Raw genomic sequence first — 17,437 nt, forward strand, 5'->3', positions numbered from 1 at the left:
GGTCACGTCGACACCCATAGCGCAGCGCGACACAGCACAGGAAGACGCACAACTTTCTACGATACGATTCAAGCACTGCACTGCCCTTTGCAAACAAGTACCGACTCGCACGACACGAACGCATGAAACAAAACAAAACAACCACCAGCCACCAGTCCAGCGTCGAAGGCCAAGGGCGCGCGGGGAGGGAGGGCGGTGTCAATATCAGAGCCGAGCCGAGCCGGGCCGGGGCTGGGGCAGGGCAGGGGGCAGGGGGAGGGCGGCGTCTTCTTGGAGGCGGGCGCGACGCGACGGCCGCGGCACCAACAGAGAGGTGTCTCGTGTCAAGCCAAGCCAGCCAGCCAAGCCACGCGCTTTGGCGCTCTCTGTTCTAGGTCCTAAGTCTCGCGTAAAATGCCTAATTTTTGCCATCCGAGCCTGATTCTCGGGGGGGGGGGGCAAAAGCCCCGTGGCCCCCCCCTGGAGCCGCGCCTGAGTACAGGTTAATGTTTTGTTTCCTTATGAGTTTGTTAACGTGGATGTTGTACCACCTTGGTCCGTTTGTAAGTTTTTCATCTTATGTTTAGCTAGTATGGGCCCTAGTGCGGCTGCGACCTCTGCACCGGTTTTGTTTTTTATGGGGATGGCGAATGCGAATTTTGTGAAACAGTTGATCATCGTTAATATATACTTGTACCCTTTGTTCACTCTTGAATGCGGAATCATCTCTACAAGGTCGGCCTGATAGAGATCGTTAAGTCCTTTCAGCGTGACCTTGCGTCTAGGATAATTTCGTCTAGCCGGTTTGTGCAGTTCTCTCGCTATAGCGTCCATGTTGGGAAGTGATCCTTAGGTGGTAATACAAGTGTATTTATAAATGTCTAAGTGGTGTGGTTTTGGAAACATCCACGTCAGGAACAGAGTGTCTGACGCCCAGGTTAAACATTATTGGGTTTGGAAGTCAGTCCAGAAGTGACTGGTTGACACTCCGTGACCCAATAATGCCCCACCCCTTATTCTTAAGCCCCGTTTACACTAGCATGTAGCGCTTGCGCAAGTTTTACTTGCATCCTACTTGCAAGAAAACTTGCAAATGTAAACACTAACATGCACAAAAGTTAAACTTGCAGGGCTGACTTGCATGCATTGTTTACTTGCGCCGGTAATATTTGTTCTGACAAATATTACCGGCGCAAGTAACAACTTGCGCGTCAGTTCTACTTGCACGCCGGCTCCACTTGCCTGTGTAAACACGTGACTTGCAGACCACTCCGACTTGTAAGCAAGTAAAGTGAGTGTTTAGTCGTGTTCCGGTGTGCTCTGTACATTTGAGTTTAAGGTTAATTTGTATATTTGTTATAGTTGTAGTGGTTACTGAGTTGTCATGGCTGATACCAACGAGAACAATGGAAGTGATAAACCCGTGATAGGAAAGGAGACTGTCAAGAAGGAAGGAAAAAAGGTAAAAAAGTATGATAAATGGAACATAAACAACATTGAAACTTTTTTGGAACTGTATGAGGGATACCCTTGTTTATGGGGATTATAAATTGGCGGAATATAAAGATAGAAATCTTAAAGAAGACGGCTGGTTACAGATTGTAAAAGGAATGAATATGCCAAACTTTACTGTTAAAGATGCTAAAGAAAAGATGCGAAGCCTGAGGAATACATATTCAAACGAGCTAGTAAAAATAACAAAAAGCAAGTCTTCAGGAAGTGGTTTAGATGACGTATACACACCGACACTGAGGTGGTTTCCAACAATGGACCGCATATTAGGAGCAGTTGTGAAGACAAGAGAGAGCCAAATAATTGGAATTCCAAATGAAGATGGTAATAAGGTAGGCATTAAGTTTTGTAATGTAAGGTAACTTAAGCCTAAATAACAACATAATGTAAAACGGTTTTTTCCATTAACGTTTATTTAATCAATGTTCAAAATGAAAACACATTATACATACAGTTACATTATACATGTATTGATGGTACCATTAAATGCCAATTTGGCTGAATTAGCCCAAATTGATTGTCAAACACTTAAATGTTCCTGATTTTGGACGAACTTAAATTGCCATGGTACACTACCTTCTCCCATGAACCAATCTGCTAACTCATCCCTCACCATCTTCGCCCTTTTTGTAGGATTACGTAAGTGTCCAAAATTTCTAACTTTCAGTAAACCTTCTGCTCTTACGTTTTTGTGCCAGTCACCTTCAATTATTTCACCAGTTTCAATATCTTCAACGTCAACACAACCTCTGTAAAAATAAACCCCTGGGCTTGTAATACGTAGCCAATTATGCAATGCAATCGTTGCTTTAACAATGCTGTCAACCTTTTCAGGTGATAAGGGAATAGGCTTTTCAAATATACGAAATCTTTATGCCAGTAATCCAAAAGCATTCTCTACAATTCGACGAGCTCTAGACAGTCTGTAGTTGAACACTTTTTGCTTTAAAGTTAAGGGCCCTGCCCTTTTAGTGTAAGGTTTAAGTAAATATTCCCTTAAAGGAAATGCATCATCTGCAACGAACAAAGCGTTTTCAGGCAGGTTTAATGTGTTATTATCTATAGCCTGTTGCAACTTACTATTTGCCAACACTCCGCCATCGGATGCTCGGCCATTGCTCCCTATGTCAACGTACGTAAAACAATAGGCATCATCGACCACACCAAGAAGTATAGTACTGAAATTTCCTTTATAATTGTAGTAATCTGACCCGGATTCATTTGGACAACGTATTTGAATATGTTTTCCATCGATGCTACCACAACATCTAGGAAAGTTCCATCGTGTTGAAAAACCGCTCATTATGTCTTCCCATCCGGCTTCCGTCATTGGCATCTACAAAAAATAAATATTGTCATGTCGTAACACATATAAAATATCAGAACATGTTTTACTTTTAACAGAAACAATTTTCATTAAGTTACACCTTTTTTCCCCACAGGACCAACGAAACGAAGAATCCCAAGATATTGATGCTGAGAGTGACGAACATCAAACACCCCGTATCAAGAGAAAGATTACAACTGACCACCAAACTGTTATTCCTCCCAAGATTAGAACTGCATTTAAAACAAAAACAGATGAGAGAGTACAGAAAATTGAATCTTCCATTAAGGCGGCGCCAGACATGCGTCATTCGTCAAGCACCGAGCAGCGACTCGCCGAATCGCGAGCAGTGTGGATGTCTGTTTGTCTATTCGGCAAGCAGCAAACATTAGTGCTCGTTGTTTCCCGTTCAGTGTCGGTCTTTTTGCACACATCAAAGTGGACGAATATTTGGGAAAAGGCAAACTTTGCTTCATCCACACATTCGGCTTTGTGGTTGGGGAGATAAGAACTGTTCACGGTTTCCAATTTTGTCATCAGAGCCTCATTGACTATTGGGTAAGACGAATTTTATTTTCTTAAATTGAGGGTTAAGTAGTTCTTATTTGCTGAAAAACTAGTGAATGACCAGGCTACTGAATTATAAACTGAATTCTTTTAAATGTTTTTAAAAATTCCTACAAATATTAATATTTAATATTTTGTCATGATTAAAGTTACAATTTTAAGGGTTTTCATGTCCTATACAGTTATTGACCGGGTTCCCCATTAACTCATTAACATTTTATGAACTTAAGAAAAATAACATAAACAATAATTTTATTCTTATTTTAAGGTATGGAGTGGCCTAATGAGTTGGTGTTTGGATTTCTTACAATACTATGAGAATGAACCAGTTATTTTGGAACCCTTCTCATCCCAATCACAAAAATAGAAATGAAATATACGATGCATGGAAAAGAATCGAAAGCAAGATGGGTAACAAGTTTTCTGCACCGAATTGAAAAAGAAAAAAGACTCTCTGATGGCTTCATTTAGAACGTGTTTTGAAAAAGGTTAAGGAAAGCTGTAAAAGTGGAGCCGGATCTGATGATATATACAAACCAAATTGGTTTGCTTATGAAATCATGGAAAGATTTTCTCAAAGATAAGAACCTGCCAAGAGAGACACTTAGTTCAGAGGTAAAATATTTATATTTATTTATTAAAATCAATGGTACAGGGTACACATGTATTTAACTGTAGTCATTTTGCCAGGGGATTTTTCCATTGTTCATAAAGTATTCAGCAAACTCTTCTCTGTATTCCTTTGCTGCGGTACCTGGCTTCCTAGGCACTTTCTGTAGAGGTAACATAGATGTCATATCAGCGGTATCTTCCCCTCCACGACCCTCCTGTAACCATATACCATTATCTTCAGAATCAAAGGTTCCCGCTGGAGTGTACATCGATCGTGATGTCCTGCTTCTTCTTAAAAAATTATGCAGAATAACACAGGTCATAGTAACTAGTGCCACTTTGTCAGGTTGTAGTAGCATTGGCTTCCTTAGTACACGGAAAACACTAGCCATTATTCCGAACGTATTTCTCTACTATTCTTCGGGCTCGTGATAGACGGTAATTAAAAATGCGGGGTTTGCTACCTTGTTCATGGCTACCTGGAAATGGCTTCATGAGTCGCTTACTTAAAGCAAATGCATCATCACCAAGAAATACATACGGCATCAGTTTTTGTCTCCCTGGTAGCGGCTCATCGTTAGGTAAATTCAAACTCTTACTTTTTATTTTGTTGTAGAGTACAGTGTTTTTAAAAACTGCACCATCACTCAGTCTTCCTTGACAGCCACAATCAGCGAACATAAAACAATACTCAGCGTCAACCAGCGCCATGAGTACAATACTGAAGTATTTCTTATAATTGAAGAATTCGGATCCACTGTTGATTGGTGACTGAATTGTTACGTGTTTCCCATCAATAGTACCAATGCAGTGTGGGAAATTCCACAGTTCCTCGAAATGCCGACTAATTATTCTCCACTCAGTCGCAGTAGCAGGAAGCTGAAAATGTTATTTAAAATTAGTGTCATTGTAATACTTTACATTATACAAAGTTACTACATTTGTGATTTCAGGTGGCTCCACCTCCAAATGAAGAGCAATTCCAAGCCGAAAGGAACATAGATTTGCCAAATTTATCAGATAATGTACCATCTGCCAGCAGGGAAGAGCCTGAACAAAGAAACGAAGGTAATGTGTTTTTTTCTATTGACTATCCATCACCGTAATTCGTGTGGGAGTCCCATAATTTGCACCGTTGTAGTACTGGAGTTATTAAGATACTTAATGAATTTGTCTTTAATTATTTTTGTAACTTTACAACATGACATACAAAATTGTGCTTTGCATATATATATTTTATTCCTATTATATTGTAATGTTGTCTTTTCAGCATTGTTCTACCTGCTTGTGCCACAACTTCGCCTAACTATGCCTCATCTTCCTTTAAACCTCCACCACGAAAAAAGTCCAGAACAGCTGAAGAAATTGAGATAAAAAAGAAGATGGATGCTGCGTTTACTACTTTACAATCACTTCAACCAAAAAAAGAAAAACACTTGTGTGACATATACGGCGAATTAGTTGCGGCAAAATTAAAATCGAATGGACGAGTCTACAAGGGAAATATGTATGCACCGGATTGACAACGTTCTTTTTGAAATGAGAATGGTGAAAGGACCTGCAACATCGGGCAACACCTACTTCATGCAACCATCACCTTCCTCGTCAGCTTCTGTAAATTCATCCCCATGTCCTGATGAAACTTTAACATTGTACACAGTTCCAAGTGATTCCAACGAATTACATGCTCTCTCTGGAACTGTTGTAGTATGTTCTGATGCTGAAAATAGTGAACATCCTCCAAATGTTGGACTTGAAAACTACTTTTCTCCAAATTTAAATAATTGGTTACTTAATATGTTACTAAATAATATATACTTATTGTTTAAATGCTAAACCTAATAACAATAATACGTAAATGATGTAAATGTTCTTGTACAACGTGACGAATAAAATGAGTTTGAAAATTTTTATTATGCTTACCTTAATAACATCCTTCAGTACTTCAATTATTGAGCTGCATACTTCTGGGAATTATCTCTGATATTATTTGGGGTGATACTTTAAAACAAGTAATGCAGGCTTTTAAAACTATCTCCTGTTGCTAGGAATCGTAAGGTTATGGCTAAACGTTCATTCGGTGGTATTGCTTTCCTCCACTTTGTATCTTTCTTAGCAATCAAAGGTGTTACTTTTGCTAGTAGTGAACTAAAATCTTCATTAGACATTCTACAGAAGTTTTGGAACTGTCCAGAAGGCTCTTTTAACAAATCTGCTAATAAGTTTGTACCGCTGTACCTGAAATCAGAAACATGCAATAAAGTGTTAATTATTACTGTAGGTGGCATGGTAAGACTTTAAGCCCAAGATCATGATAACTTATATATATATATATATATAAGTTATCATAACATGGTGTATATATATATATATATAAAACCATGTAATAAATACTATGTGTGTGTATGTGTGTGTGTCATCGAAAATATTAAATATGCTTAGTACGTAAGTTGCGACGGGGGTATTTTTTTATTTAAACGTATTAGCTGAAAACTGTATACCTAACTAAATATACAAAACATTGGGTATAAGCTGTTCTACAATATATTATAGCTTAATCTTAGTGCAATTAACATATATATTGAGAAGTGTCCCAACATTCCAGGGATAACAAACAAAATTCAGTTATTATTTACAAGGTACTTACTGGCTTCTATTACGATTTACGGATACCGCCCACCATTCTCCTTCTTCTAGGTTTCCTTTTCATTTTTTTAGCAGTAAATATCCTCCAGTTAAAATTATAAAAGCGTGATAAGCAAGAAGAGCATCATCACATCGACATCCATGTTGACGATTATTTGCTATTCCCAGAACGAACACGTGCTCGGAAAACCTCACATGTGTTGTAGACGTCTGCTCGTTAATCGGCAAAATAGCAAGACAACTAGTTCGCCGAACGTCAAACAATCGGTGCTTGCCGAATGACGCATATCTGGCGCCGCCTTTATAACACTAAAAGAGATATCAGATAAGGCATTTGAACCACGGAATGTACAGATGACAGAAAGCAATGAGTTCGATTTATTCGGCCAATTTGTTGCTTCCCAGTTGAAAAAATTGCCTGAGTCATCCGCTTTACTTGCCATGCAACACATTCAAACCCATTTGTTTGAATTAAGAATGAAAAGAAACATACAACCTGCCCAACATAATAACGTACAAAGTCCGTCCCAAAATTTATTATCTCCATCTCCAAACTACTCATCTCATTCCAATATTGAGTATTCACGTGTTGGCCCAAGTGAGGAGAGTGCAGCCTCTCCCGTGTATCATAATATGGACACGTCGGCTCAAATAGTGCAGGATAACAACTTATTGTCAATGGCTATAAACAGTATTTTAAATGAAGGCGAAGGGGAAGAAACCGACGACATCTAAGAAAAGTTCAAAGACATTTTCAATACCTAATTTTTGGTCTCTATGACACTAACATTTTTTACCAATTTCCAATCTACTGCTAATCAATATTTCCTTTGACTATTGTATAATAAATTTATTATCATTGAACTTGTGTTTAAATGAAGTACACATATCCTCAAAAAACATTTTATTAATAGCTAGGAAAATCTCTTACCTGCACAAATTCCTGCAATTCTTCATATATAGCAGCACAAACATCAGGAATGAATTTTGAAATAGTGCATTTTGGTACTCGATAAAAATACTGTAGGGAAGCAAAGGAATCTCCAGTAGCCAAAAATCTTAACGTAATTTGTAACTTAATTTTTGCTGGTAGGGCTACCCTCATCTTTGTATCCTTTTTCTGTATGCACTCTTTCACATGGTCTAGCAATTCGTCAAATTTATTTTTTGAGAGACGGAGGATGTTCCTAAAGCTATCTTGGTCTTCTCTCGCCAATTCATCTAATAGTTTTGATCCTCCTAGTTGCAGCCTTCTTGAAACCCATCTTCTTTCCCAGCATGACCTTTTTTTTCTTCTCTTTATATTTAATAGTAATTCATTTGCTTCTACAAAAAGCTCATCACGTAACACACTAACTGCATCTCTCACTACAGCCCTAACGTCCTCTATAACATCCGACATTCCGCATCACATGTAGCACTGCACTGACTGGAATTGAGGCTAGTTCCACTTGCAGTAGGTGTAAACCTTGACTTGCATGCAAGTACAGCTTGCATTAACTTGCACGTCCTACTTGCGCAAGCGCTACATGCTAGTGTAAACGGGGCTTTAGACATTACACACACATTCACGGTCTCAGGGACTTACGGGGTTTAGCCCACCCGAAAGACCACATTCGTACCGAGCCGTTCGAGGGCCTAGTCTTGTTCATCTCCATGCCCAAGCCCAAACCCCTTACTGAGCTCCCACATTCATACATACCCATTTGCACAGGGACGGTTGGAAAGAAGGGTGATGAAGACGACTGGAAGTGTGCAGGACGAGGATTGGTAGGATGGATGTTTACAATTTGGCGGTTTTTGATTGTTCGGACGCCGAGCAGGACCCTTTTCGTTTGAGGTGCTTTTTGAATTCTACCTCCCAGGCTAGGAGATAGTCTACCTCGTTCACCACACCTTCCCAGTATTCGCTTTCTATAGCATCGTGTAGAAGGGCCTCTTCCAAATGTTCATAGTGCAGTCCCATTCTTCTTCGTCACGCGGTTGAGCCTGCCAAAACTTGAAAAACCTTGACATGCTATGCACAATGTCCCCGCGCTCACTGGCAAGAGTGTTAGGGATTTCGCGCATAGAGTCCACGCTGTAAGCGGAATACCCCAGAGTTTCTGATACATCTCATCGCCCTATAACAGCGCTCATAGGAGTTACACCCGTATTTTGGCATGATGTGGTATAACATGAATCCGTCGTCACAACTGATTAGACAGATCTCGCATTCTTCCGGTGATCGGGTAGAAGCCATCTCTGCAGGTGGATCCCGTAACCGCACTGAGAGCGAGAGTGGACTGGATGTAGGAATGGTTGGAGCTATACTGAATACCTCCCAGGATGTAGGCTTGTGAGGTCACATGACCGGTCATGTGATCTCCCCTCCACTTGGACGCTGAGCTCCCGTACTCTGAAACGCGGTTAGTTACAATGATAAACTCGTTGTTAGTGGTCCTCCGGGTGGTCGTCAGTTTGACTTCGCTCCTGACGTGGGCAGACCCGCCGCCACAGCCGTCTCTACCGCCGCCATCCATCTCTGCCAGGAAATGGAGTCGGGCTCACCGTCAGCTGGAGCGGGATGCACGGCGCGAGCGGCGACTTTATTATGGGAGGTCACGGCGACATAACCGCTCGCGCAGCAGCCAGGTAGTGGAGTACGACTTCACCGTTTCGGAGTTGTGGAGGCCCCTACCTGACCCCTGTGTCATACCGCCCTGGCTCCCGTGGGACGAGGTCCCTACTCTCCAAGCCCTGGCCGCCCTTCAGCTATGCAGAAGCTTCGAGAGTAGAGAGGGGCTGCTTCGGCATTTTGAAGAGTCGGGACCTTGCGGCTTGCTACCGGTCCTCAAGGGTGTGTGGGACGAATCAGGTAAGTCTTGCTGTATGTCCCGAGAATGTGTTAATTTTTATGTTTTTTAAAGCCAAAAGGTAAAGTGTCATAGGGTCCTTCGAGCCTTCTTTTGGGGTCCTGTAATTTTGAATAATTTGTGCTCCTCCACTGTAACAATGGTCTTTTCTTTAGTACGTCTTATTCTGTTTTAAACTATCTCCAAGCTTGCATTGGTCTCACTCAGCACCATTTCTTTTAATTTGGAACAGTTTAACGTTTGGCTATTTTTTAAATTTAGAGTAAGGCCTTTAATTTTGCAGACCCCAATTAGTGCGTTTTTGCTAGTGGACCATAGGAGATAGGCGTAAGTCTTGGGGCCGCCTTAAACAAATTCTACAATGTGAGAGCCGGGGCCGTAGTCAACCAGTTCATCGGTCATCTCGCCCAAGTAATCCCCTGTGGGGACCTTGTACATACCTTCCCTTTGTACGTAGAGGACACTGTCTGTGTCGTAATAGAGGACCTGGTTCTCCAGAGCTTCCAGATGTTCGTAAAGCTTGAGTCTTGCCTGGGAGGTAGTGTAGGCGGCTAGTACGACGTTAACTGTTCTCAGGGATTCCCCGACTTCGTCAATATGTTGCCAATTAACAAGGAGTACATTTTCATTTATTTCTTGTAACGTATTTACTTGGACCCCCGGACTTGTAAGCAATTTGTACAGATCGCCTGGTTCTCTAACAATTGATGTCTTTGTTTGATTCTCTCTTTGGCCGAATTTACCCCAGAAAGAATTTAACATTAATTTAGCTAGGGAGCGAAGACCCCCGTTCTTTAAAATTTTGGTCGGGTCCAGGTGAATACCTTCGTGCTCATGGTAACTATGAATGTACTTGGCCTTGTCTTCTTCAGTGAGGCACCAGGTGGGGTAACCTGATGCCTCTGGTTTGATTTTTAAAAATTTGTTTATGAAGTCGATGAATAGGCCCCCTGTCTCGTATCTTGCCACCTCGTACTCCCAGAGCTCGTACATTTCTAAAATTTTGTATCCCTTTTCCACAGCCTTGCGTATTTCCTGCATTGTCCATGTCCCTGTCAATGCTCTTTCCTCGATGTTATGGTTACAGTCTGTGTTGGACATTTCTTGACCACATGTGCGGCAAAGGGGAAACATTAATTTGTTGTTCATACGTGCTGGAAGGACGGGATGATACAAATTTAGAGGAGGCAGAACTTTACACTTGAGGAGACCTTCGGCCTTCAAGCCACTTTCTCTACACTTCTTGTCCCCTACACAGATTTCAGGGTGCCCCCGAGGATACATTCCACGTTTACAGACGTACGGGTAGAGTGAGCAGACGTCCACGTACTGGATAGTTTCCCCGTCCTCGCACTTGTGATAGGATTTCGCATTTCCTGTCCTTCCCCCGAAGAAGGCATCTCTGGGATTAAGTGGGAGTGTATTTAGAATAGGGAGTGAATTTAGATGGTCCAATTTTTGTTCATTCTTTAGTTTTTTAAACTGACACTCCCACATTTCAACTACCTCGTAGCCGGCATTCTCAAGTCGAGAGATTTTGGATTTGGTTCTCTCGAACCTTAAATGCAGAGTATCGGAAGGGTCATCCGTAAGGGGCTCTTACCTTTTAAAAGGAAAACATTTGGGACACCCGTGGAAGTAGCAACCCTGAAACTCATAAACCCGCTCTCCGTCAAACCCATCAGCTTTTATCCCCTCAATTTTGATTTCTCTCCCCCGCCCCGCGTGCTGAATTTGAACACCGCGCTTTTCTTCCTCCCAAGACAACCACTGCAAAGCGATAGACGATTGGTAGTCGACCATGCGGTATCCGTTCTTAGGGATCAGACCGATGGTGTTCGGTTTTAGGAAGTTGCGTCTGAAAGCCAGGTTGCATGCGCTTGCAATGGTAACGGCTTCCATGAAGGGGTCAACATTGCACTCTTTCAAGAAAATGTCTCTGAATCTAATGCACGCCTGCGCCAGTATGTCTACATCTGAAATACAGTACTCGACCAACTCTTTTTGAAAATGAAAAACTACATTGTTAGTGACTTGTTCATTATACCAATTTTCAAAGTCTCTGTGGGTTTTCTCGAACATGGTTTCAGGGCTGTAGTACTCCTTGGATGGTATGGGGCCTACATAATTTTGGTTTGCCAATGTGTTGAAGAGGTGAGGGAAGTAACCCTTCTGGAAGTGCAGAGAGGGCCATGGGGAAATAGTTTAGTGAGTCAATGAATCTGACGTTGTCCAATTCCATGAGAATTACTTTTGTGCCTCGCATGATCAGTTCCGGGGTGAATTTGGTTTGTTTGAGAACGTACTGTAGCAAAAACTGGAAATCAAAACCTTGGCCATTATGGGCCATTACACATACGTTTTTGAATTTTTTTCTCTCCTCCATTACATAATTCATAAAATGATTGATCGGGTCTTGTCTAAAGACCCTGGTGCGATTGTTGCAATTTTCACATGTTTCACTACCACCAAGGCATTGCCAACAGAACTGTTGCGAAACACAAAGGTTGCCTCTGTGAACTTTAGAATTTTCGGTTAAAATTTCATCTTGGCGGGTCTCAAGATCGAAGAAAATGAACAGAAAGTCTTTGGTTTTGGGTTTATTTTTGTCGACCCGCATGTAGCATTGATGGTTTGGTGGCATATAATCGTTACAAGTTTTGCACAACACTTCACCACACACGTGTTTTGACTTACGATTTTTGAAAAATACGAGTTTTTGGCAATCTTTACATTTATTTACTGCCTTGCAACGCTCACTCTTGTGGGCTGCGAAGCAAATTTGGTTTTTGAATTTGATGTTACAATTTGGACAAACTATTCCTCCATGCTCCTCTTTACATGGCGGAGATACAGTCTGACACGCGGGGCAGATATTGGAACACCTGTGTTCACCTTTATGTTCATAGGGGGTATGGCAAGGCTCGCAGAAGTAGGTACATACAAAAGCCGCAGTGAGAGATGTAATCACGTTGTAGTGTCCATCGTGATACAGCAGGTTGATTTTGTACTGAGCATCAGTGTTGTTACCATTAAAGTACACAACCCGGCCTTTGTTTCCATAACTGTAGACTGTAATGTTGTAATTTTTCAGGTGGTCTTGGAATTTTGAAAGTTCGGGGATCCCAGCTCCCCGTTCTGAAATTTGGACACCCGCTTTGGTCATCAGTTTTTGGGCTCTAAAAGTTTGTCTCTTACATTTGTCTTCACGTATAGCTTTGAACTGAGGATCTTTTTTGGCCCTTGCCTTACCCACAACGAGAGCACGCGGTAAATACAGGTTGTCGCTATTATTAATGACTACGATACCCTTACGGGACTTACACTCTTCGTAAAAAGTATTGTACAAGCCAGGTCTCACTCTACCCGTTCCTACTGGAATATTTACTCTAGTGCATTGTACTTGGAATGTATCGCTGGAGGTGAGGGTTTCGGTGCTCTGGACGATCCCGCCGAATATGGTCCACAACACGTCACCGTCCAGCTCACTGGCGGGTCGGAATGCTACGTACCCGGCTCTTTGATTTTAAATTTAGGGACCTTAGAGTGAAACCGAGTTGGTCTGTGCCTTCGGCATCGGCCTTCATTCGGTCCACGATTTCGGCGAACCCCCGTCTTACCCAGTCGAGTTCCGTCACCCCTTCAGGGACAGAGTTAAATTTAAAGGTCACTTTAGTACCACGGACTCGAAACCTTGTAACGTAGGTCTCGTCGGTACACACTACATGTACGGGCTCCATCTCTGTATATAACTGTATAAGTATAGTAACGGTATAACTGTAGTAACTGTATAAGTATAGGATTGCTTAGTAACTGTAGTAACTGTATAAGTATAGGATTGCTTAGTACTATCTAATTAGTGGGTTAGATTTCGAGACTATCGAAATACGCTAGTTTACTTGGATGTGTTGCTGTGGTGTGCTGCAATCTAGCGCGCCTCTGCCACAACTGACTGGAAGGGAATAACTTCGGTCTCTTATAAAGCCCCAGTCACAAGGATCCAGGATATGGGAATGGCCGCAGTGACCCTGGGCGGACGGGGTAATCTTGCCAAGCGGAACCGGACCAGGATGCGGCGTTGCTTGCGGCTTTGATTAAAGACTGTGTTTCCCGGACGCGGTGACCCTGGGCGGGCGGCATTCCCAGACAGGCGGCATTCCCAGACGGGAGTGCGGTTGACCTTCACGGATGTGGTGCGCTCGAGCCGGACGCGGCTGCCTTACTGATTAATGTGTTTTGTTTCAGGTGGCGGGTACGGCTGACGGCGGACTCTTGTATTGCAGTTTACAGTATACTCTTATAGTTTAGTTTTATTTAAAATAAACAAGGTGCCAATTTCTTTTGGTTCCCGTCAATTTTTTATAGACTAGGGAATTTTCCCCGCATTTTTCCCTCCCTCGAGGGATTTTTCCCGCTCGTTCCCGCCAAACCGCGACATGGGCGCCGCCATCTTGGATCACGTGACCTGCTCTCGACCAATCAGAATAACTCCATAAGAGCCCATGTTGGAGCTACCCTCCGGGGTAGTCTACTCACGACCTCGTTTAATTAATTAGAGCCCAGTCATTTCAAATTCAGTGTACGTTCGTCACAAGGTACAACTAGTGGAAAGAGAAGTTTGATTTTTTATTTTTGAATTTAGATTGAACTTAGAAGTGAACTTTTTATTTTAGACATTTCCAAGTGGTATTTAATTTTTATTTGAAAACTTTATTATTTTATTTCAGAAGAGAGCTCTGATTTTTAATCTAATATATATACAACCGCATGTGTAACTGACTGACTGACTGACTGACTCACTCACTCACGTATACTAATTCTAACCTACTTCCAGATGAGTTAGAGACTTGAAATTTGGTACACAGATAGCTTTCCACGTGTAACCACTAGGAAAATCCCGAAAAGTGAGAATTTTTCATTTTCAACCCCTCAAAAAAATTCCCAAAAAATCGCGCATTCTTCACCCCTGCAGGCATTTTTTGTAAGCCCGATAGCGGGCGAACCGTTGGAGCTAGCTCGGATCTGACGGAAAATTCATGGTCAGGAATGAAGTGAACTACAAAAAAGGTCTAATGACTTTTTGCTCTATCTTCCATGGTTAAGCGACAAAACGCTCGAACATTTGAAATTCCAGAGATTTTTTCGATAAAAATAATGTTTCAAGCCCGATAGCGGCCGAACCGTTGGTCGTAGCTCAAATCTGATTGACCCATCAAATTAGCAAATTGCGCGATCTACAGAAAAGGTCCAGTAATCTTTTGCCCTATCTCGATTGGTTTGGCCGAAAAACGTGATTATGTACAATTTTGTTGTAACTTTTACGCGAAACTTTTGTTTTTGGGGTCGATAGCGGCGAAACCATTGGTCGGAGGTCAAAATAAGACTAACGTTTTATTTAGGAAATAAGATGACCTACAAAAAAGGTCCAGTGACTTTTTACTATATTTCCCTTAGTTTGACCGCAAAACGCGATTAAGTGAAAATATTGGACATTTTCGCCTAAAAATTTACATTCCGGGCTTGATAGCGGCTAAACGGTTGGTCGTAACTCAAAACAAATTTTAAACGGGATTTAGGAAATCACGTGATCTACAGAAAAGGTTCAGTGACTTCGGGAGTTGGCTGAGCGTTAGCTAAGCGTCAATAGTAGATAGGGACAGAGGAATATTTATTATGTTCACAGACACAATACCCTCTAAAAAAGGCCCAAGTGTGTCATTAACCCCCGGTAATATTAACCCCCCCGGGGATTTCCTGGTATGACCTGATAACCTCCTGTACATTCAACCCCCTGATGTGTTAACCCCCCTGGTAACATTAAACCCCCCCAGGGAATTTCCTGCCATGACCTCATGTCCGAATTTTACCAGTCACCAAATCTCTTAAACCCCCCCCCCTGGGAAGATCCTGGTATGACCAGATAACCCCCTGGAGACTTATCCCCCGGTAACGTTAACCCCCCCTGGGAATTTGTTCATATGACCAGACAATATCCTGACGAAATTAAACCCCCTCTTGTCTTAACCTCCTTAACATTAATCACCCACCCAGGGAATTTCTCGCCTTGACTAGATAGTCTCCTGGTGATATTAAACCCCCTGTTCGACTTAAAATACTGCCTTGAGGTCGGTTTTTATTATGTTTATACTAAACAATTCAAGATAGCTGACCCGTGCAGACTTTTCTCCCGAGCTCATTTCTGGCTAAACCATAGGTCGTAGATCAGATCTGAGGGCACAATCGAAAGACAAAATTAAATTTCCAACAAGAAAGGTCCAGTCACTTTTTGTTCGTCATATCTCTAACGGTTTAACCGCAAAATGCCTCAAAGTCAAAAGTTTTTAGCGAATCCGGAAAAAAATCTATGAAAAAGTTCAATTTTAAATCCCTTGTCATTTATTATTGTCCCGGACTAACCAGTCACGAATTCCGACTTATCCCGAATTTGCAAGCGTTTACTTTGGGGGCTACTGGGGGCGTAGCCCCAGCGAGCGAAGGCGAGTCTAAATACTTATACCGCCGCATGTGAAAACTGACTGGACTCACTCATCACTGACAGATCTTACTAATTCTAACATAGTTCTAGAAGTGCTAGCAACTTGAAATTTGCACGGCAAGGTACCTATTTACGTGAAACCACCGGGAAAAGATCTGAAAACCGGGACAATTTTTACTTTTAAACGCTCAAAAAAAATTCAGAGAAATTTGCACATTTTTCACCCAGGCAGGCATTTCTTGTAAGTCCGATAGCGGAGGTGTAACCGTATTGGACAGATAGCTCGGGTTTGACGAAAAAATTCATAATAGTGTGTGAAGTGAACTTACAAAAAAGGTCCAATGACTTTTTGCTCTATCTTCATGTTAAGGACAAAACGCTGTCGAATCATTTGAAATTCAGATATTTTTTCGATTAAAATAATGTGTTCAAGGCCACGTAGCAGGCCGAACCAGTTGGTCGTGCTCAAATCTGATATCTGGACCCATTAAAATTAGCAAATTGTGCCATCTACAGAAAAGGTTCCAGTGGACTTTTTGCGCCTGGATCTCCATTGGTTTGGCGAAAAAGTGATTATGTGCATTTCTTTGTAACTTTTACGTGAAAATTTTTTGTTTATGCGGTCGATAGTGGCGAAACCATTGTTCGGAGGTCAAAATAAAAACAAAGGTTAGATTTAGAAAATAATTTGAGCTACAAAAAAGGTTCAGTGTCTTTTTACTATATCTTCATTAGTTTGACCGGCAAAAACGCGGTTAATTGAAAATATTGGAAATTTTTGCTTACAAAGTTACATTCCGGGCTGATAGCGGCTAACGGTTGAGTCTTAGCGTGCAAAACAAATTTCATTGGGTAGGAAATCACGTGATCTAACAAAAAAAGTTCAGTAACATTTTTGTCTATCTTCTTCCGCATTACGGGATTTAAATTTAATTTTTTGAGTTTTACGTGAGATTGTTGTTTTCTGGCTCTATTCAGACAAAAAATATAAGTTCTAGCGCCAGAATGAAAACTTGATTTTGCATACAAAATAATGCGAGTTACACAAATGTGTCAGTGATTTTTACTCTATCTTCATGGGTTTAGCGTAAAACGTGGATTATGTCGAAATGTCACTTAAAAACTTACCTTCTGGGCTTGCTATTGGCCGAACCGTTGGCCCTAGGCTTAAATCGTAAAATTTTTTGTAACTAGGTATTGATAGCGATCTACAAAAAGACTCCAGTAGCTTTCTATCGTTTATCTTATCCGTAAGCCTGATAATTGCTCTAAATCGGGCAAATTCTTTGTCGTCACATTTAGGTGTTTTTGCTTTGCAACTATAATTAGTGCGGATTACATCGCTGGTTTCCAGATTGTACCTTGTATTACTACGTTAACGAGTGACTAAAACCCCCTCCACGTCGGGGAGGTGCTGAGCTTTTAGTGAAGCTTCAATAGTAG

The sequence above is a fragment of the Homalodisca vitripennis genome, unplaced genomic scaffold, assembly GCF_021130785.1.
Source record: "Homalodisca vitripennis isolate AUS2020 unplaced genomic scaffold, UT_GWSS_2.1 ScUCBcl_124;HRSCAF=1272, whole genome shotgun sequence".
NCBI classification, from domain to species: domain Eukaryota; kingdom Metazoa; phylum Arthropoda; class Insecta; order Hemiptera; family Cicadellidae; genus Homalodisca; species Homalodisca vitripennis.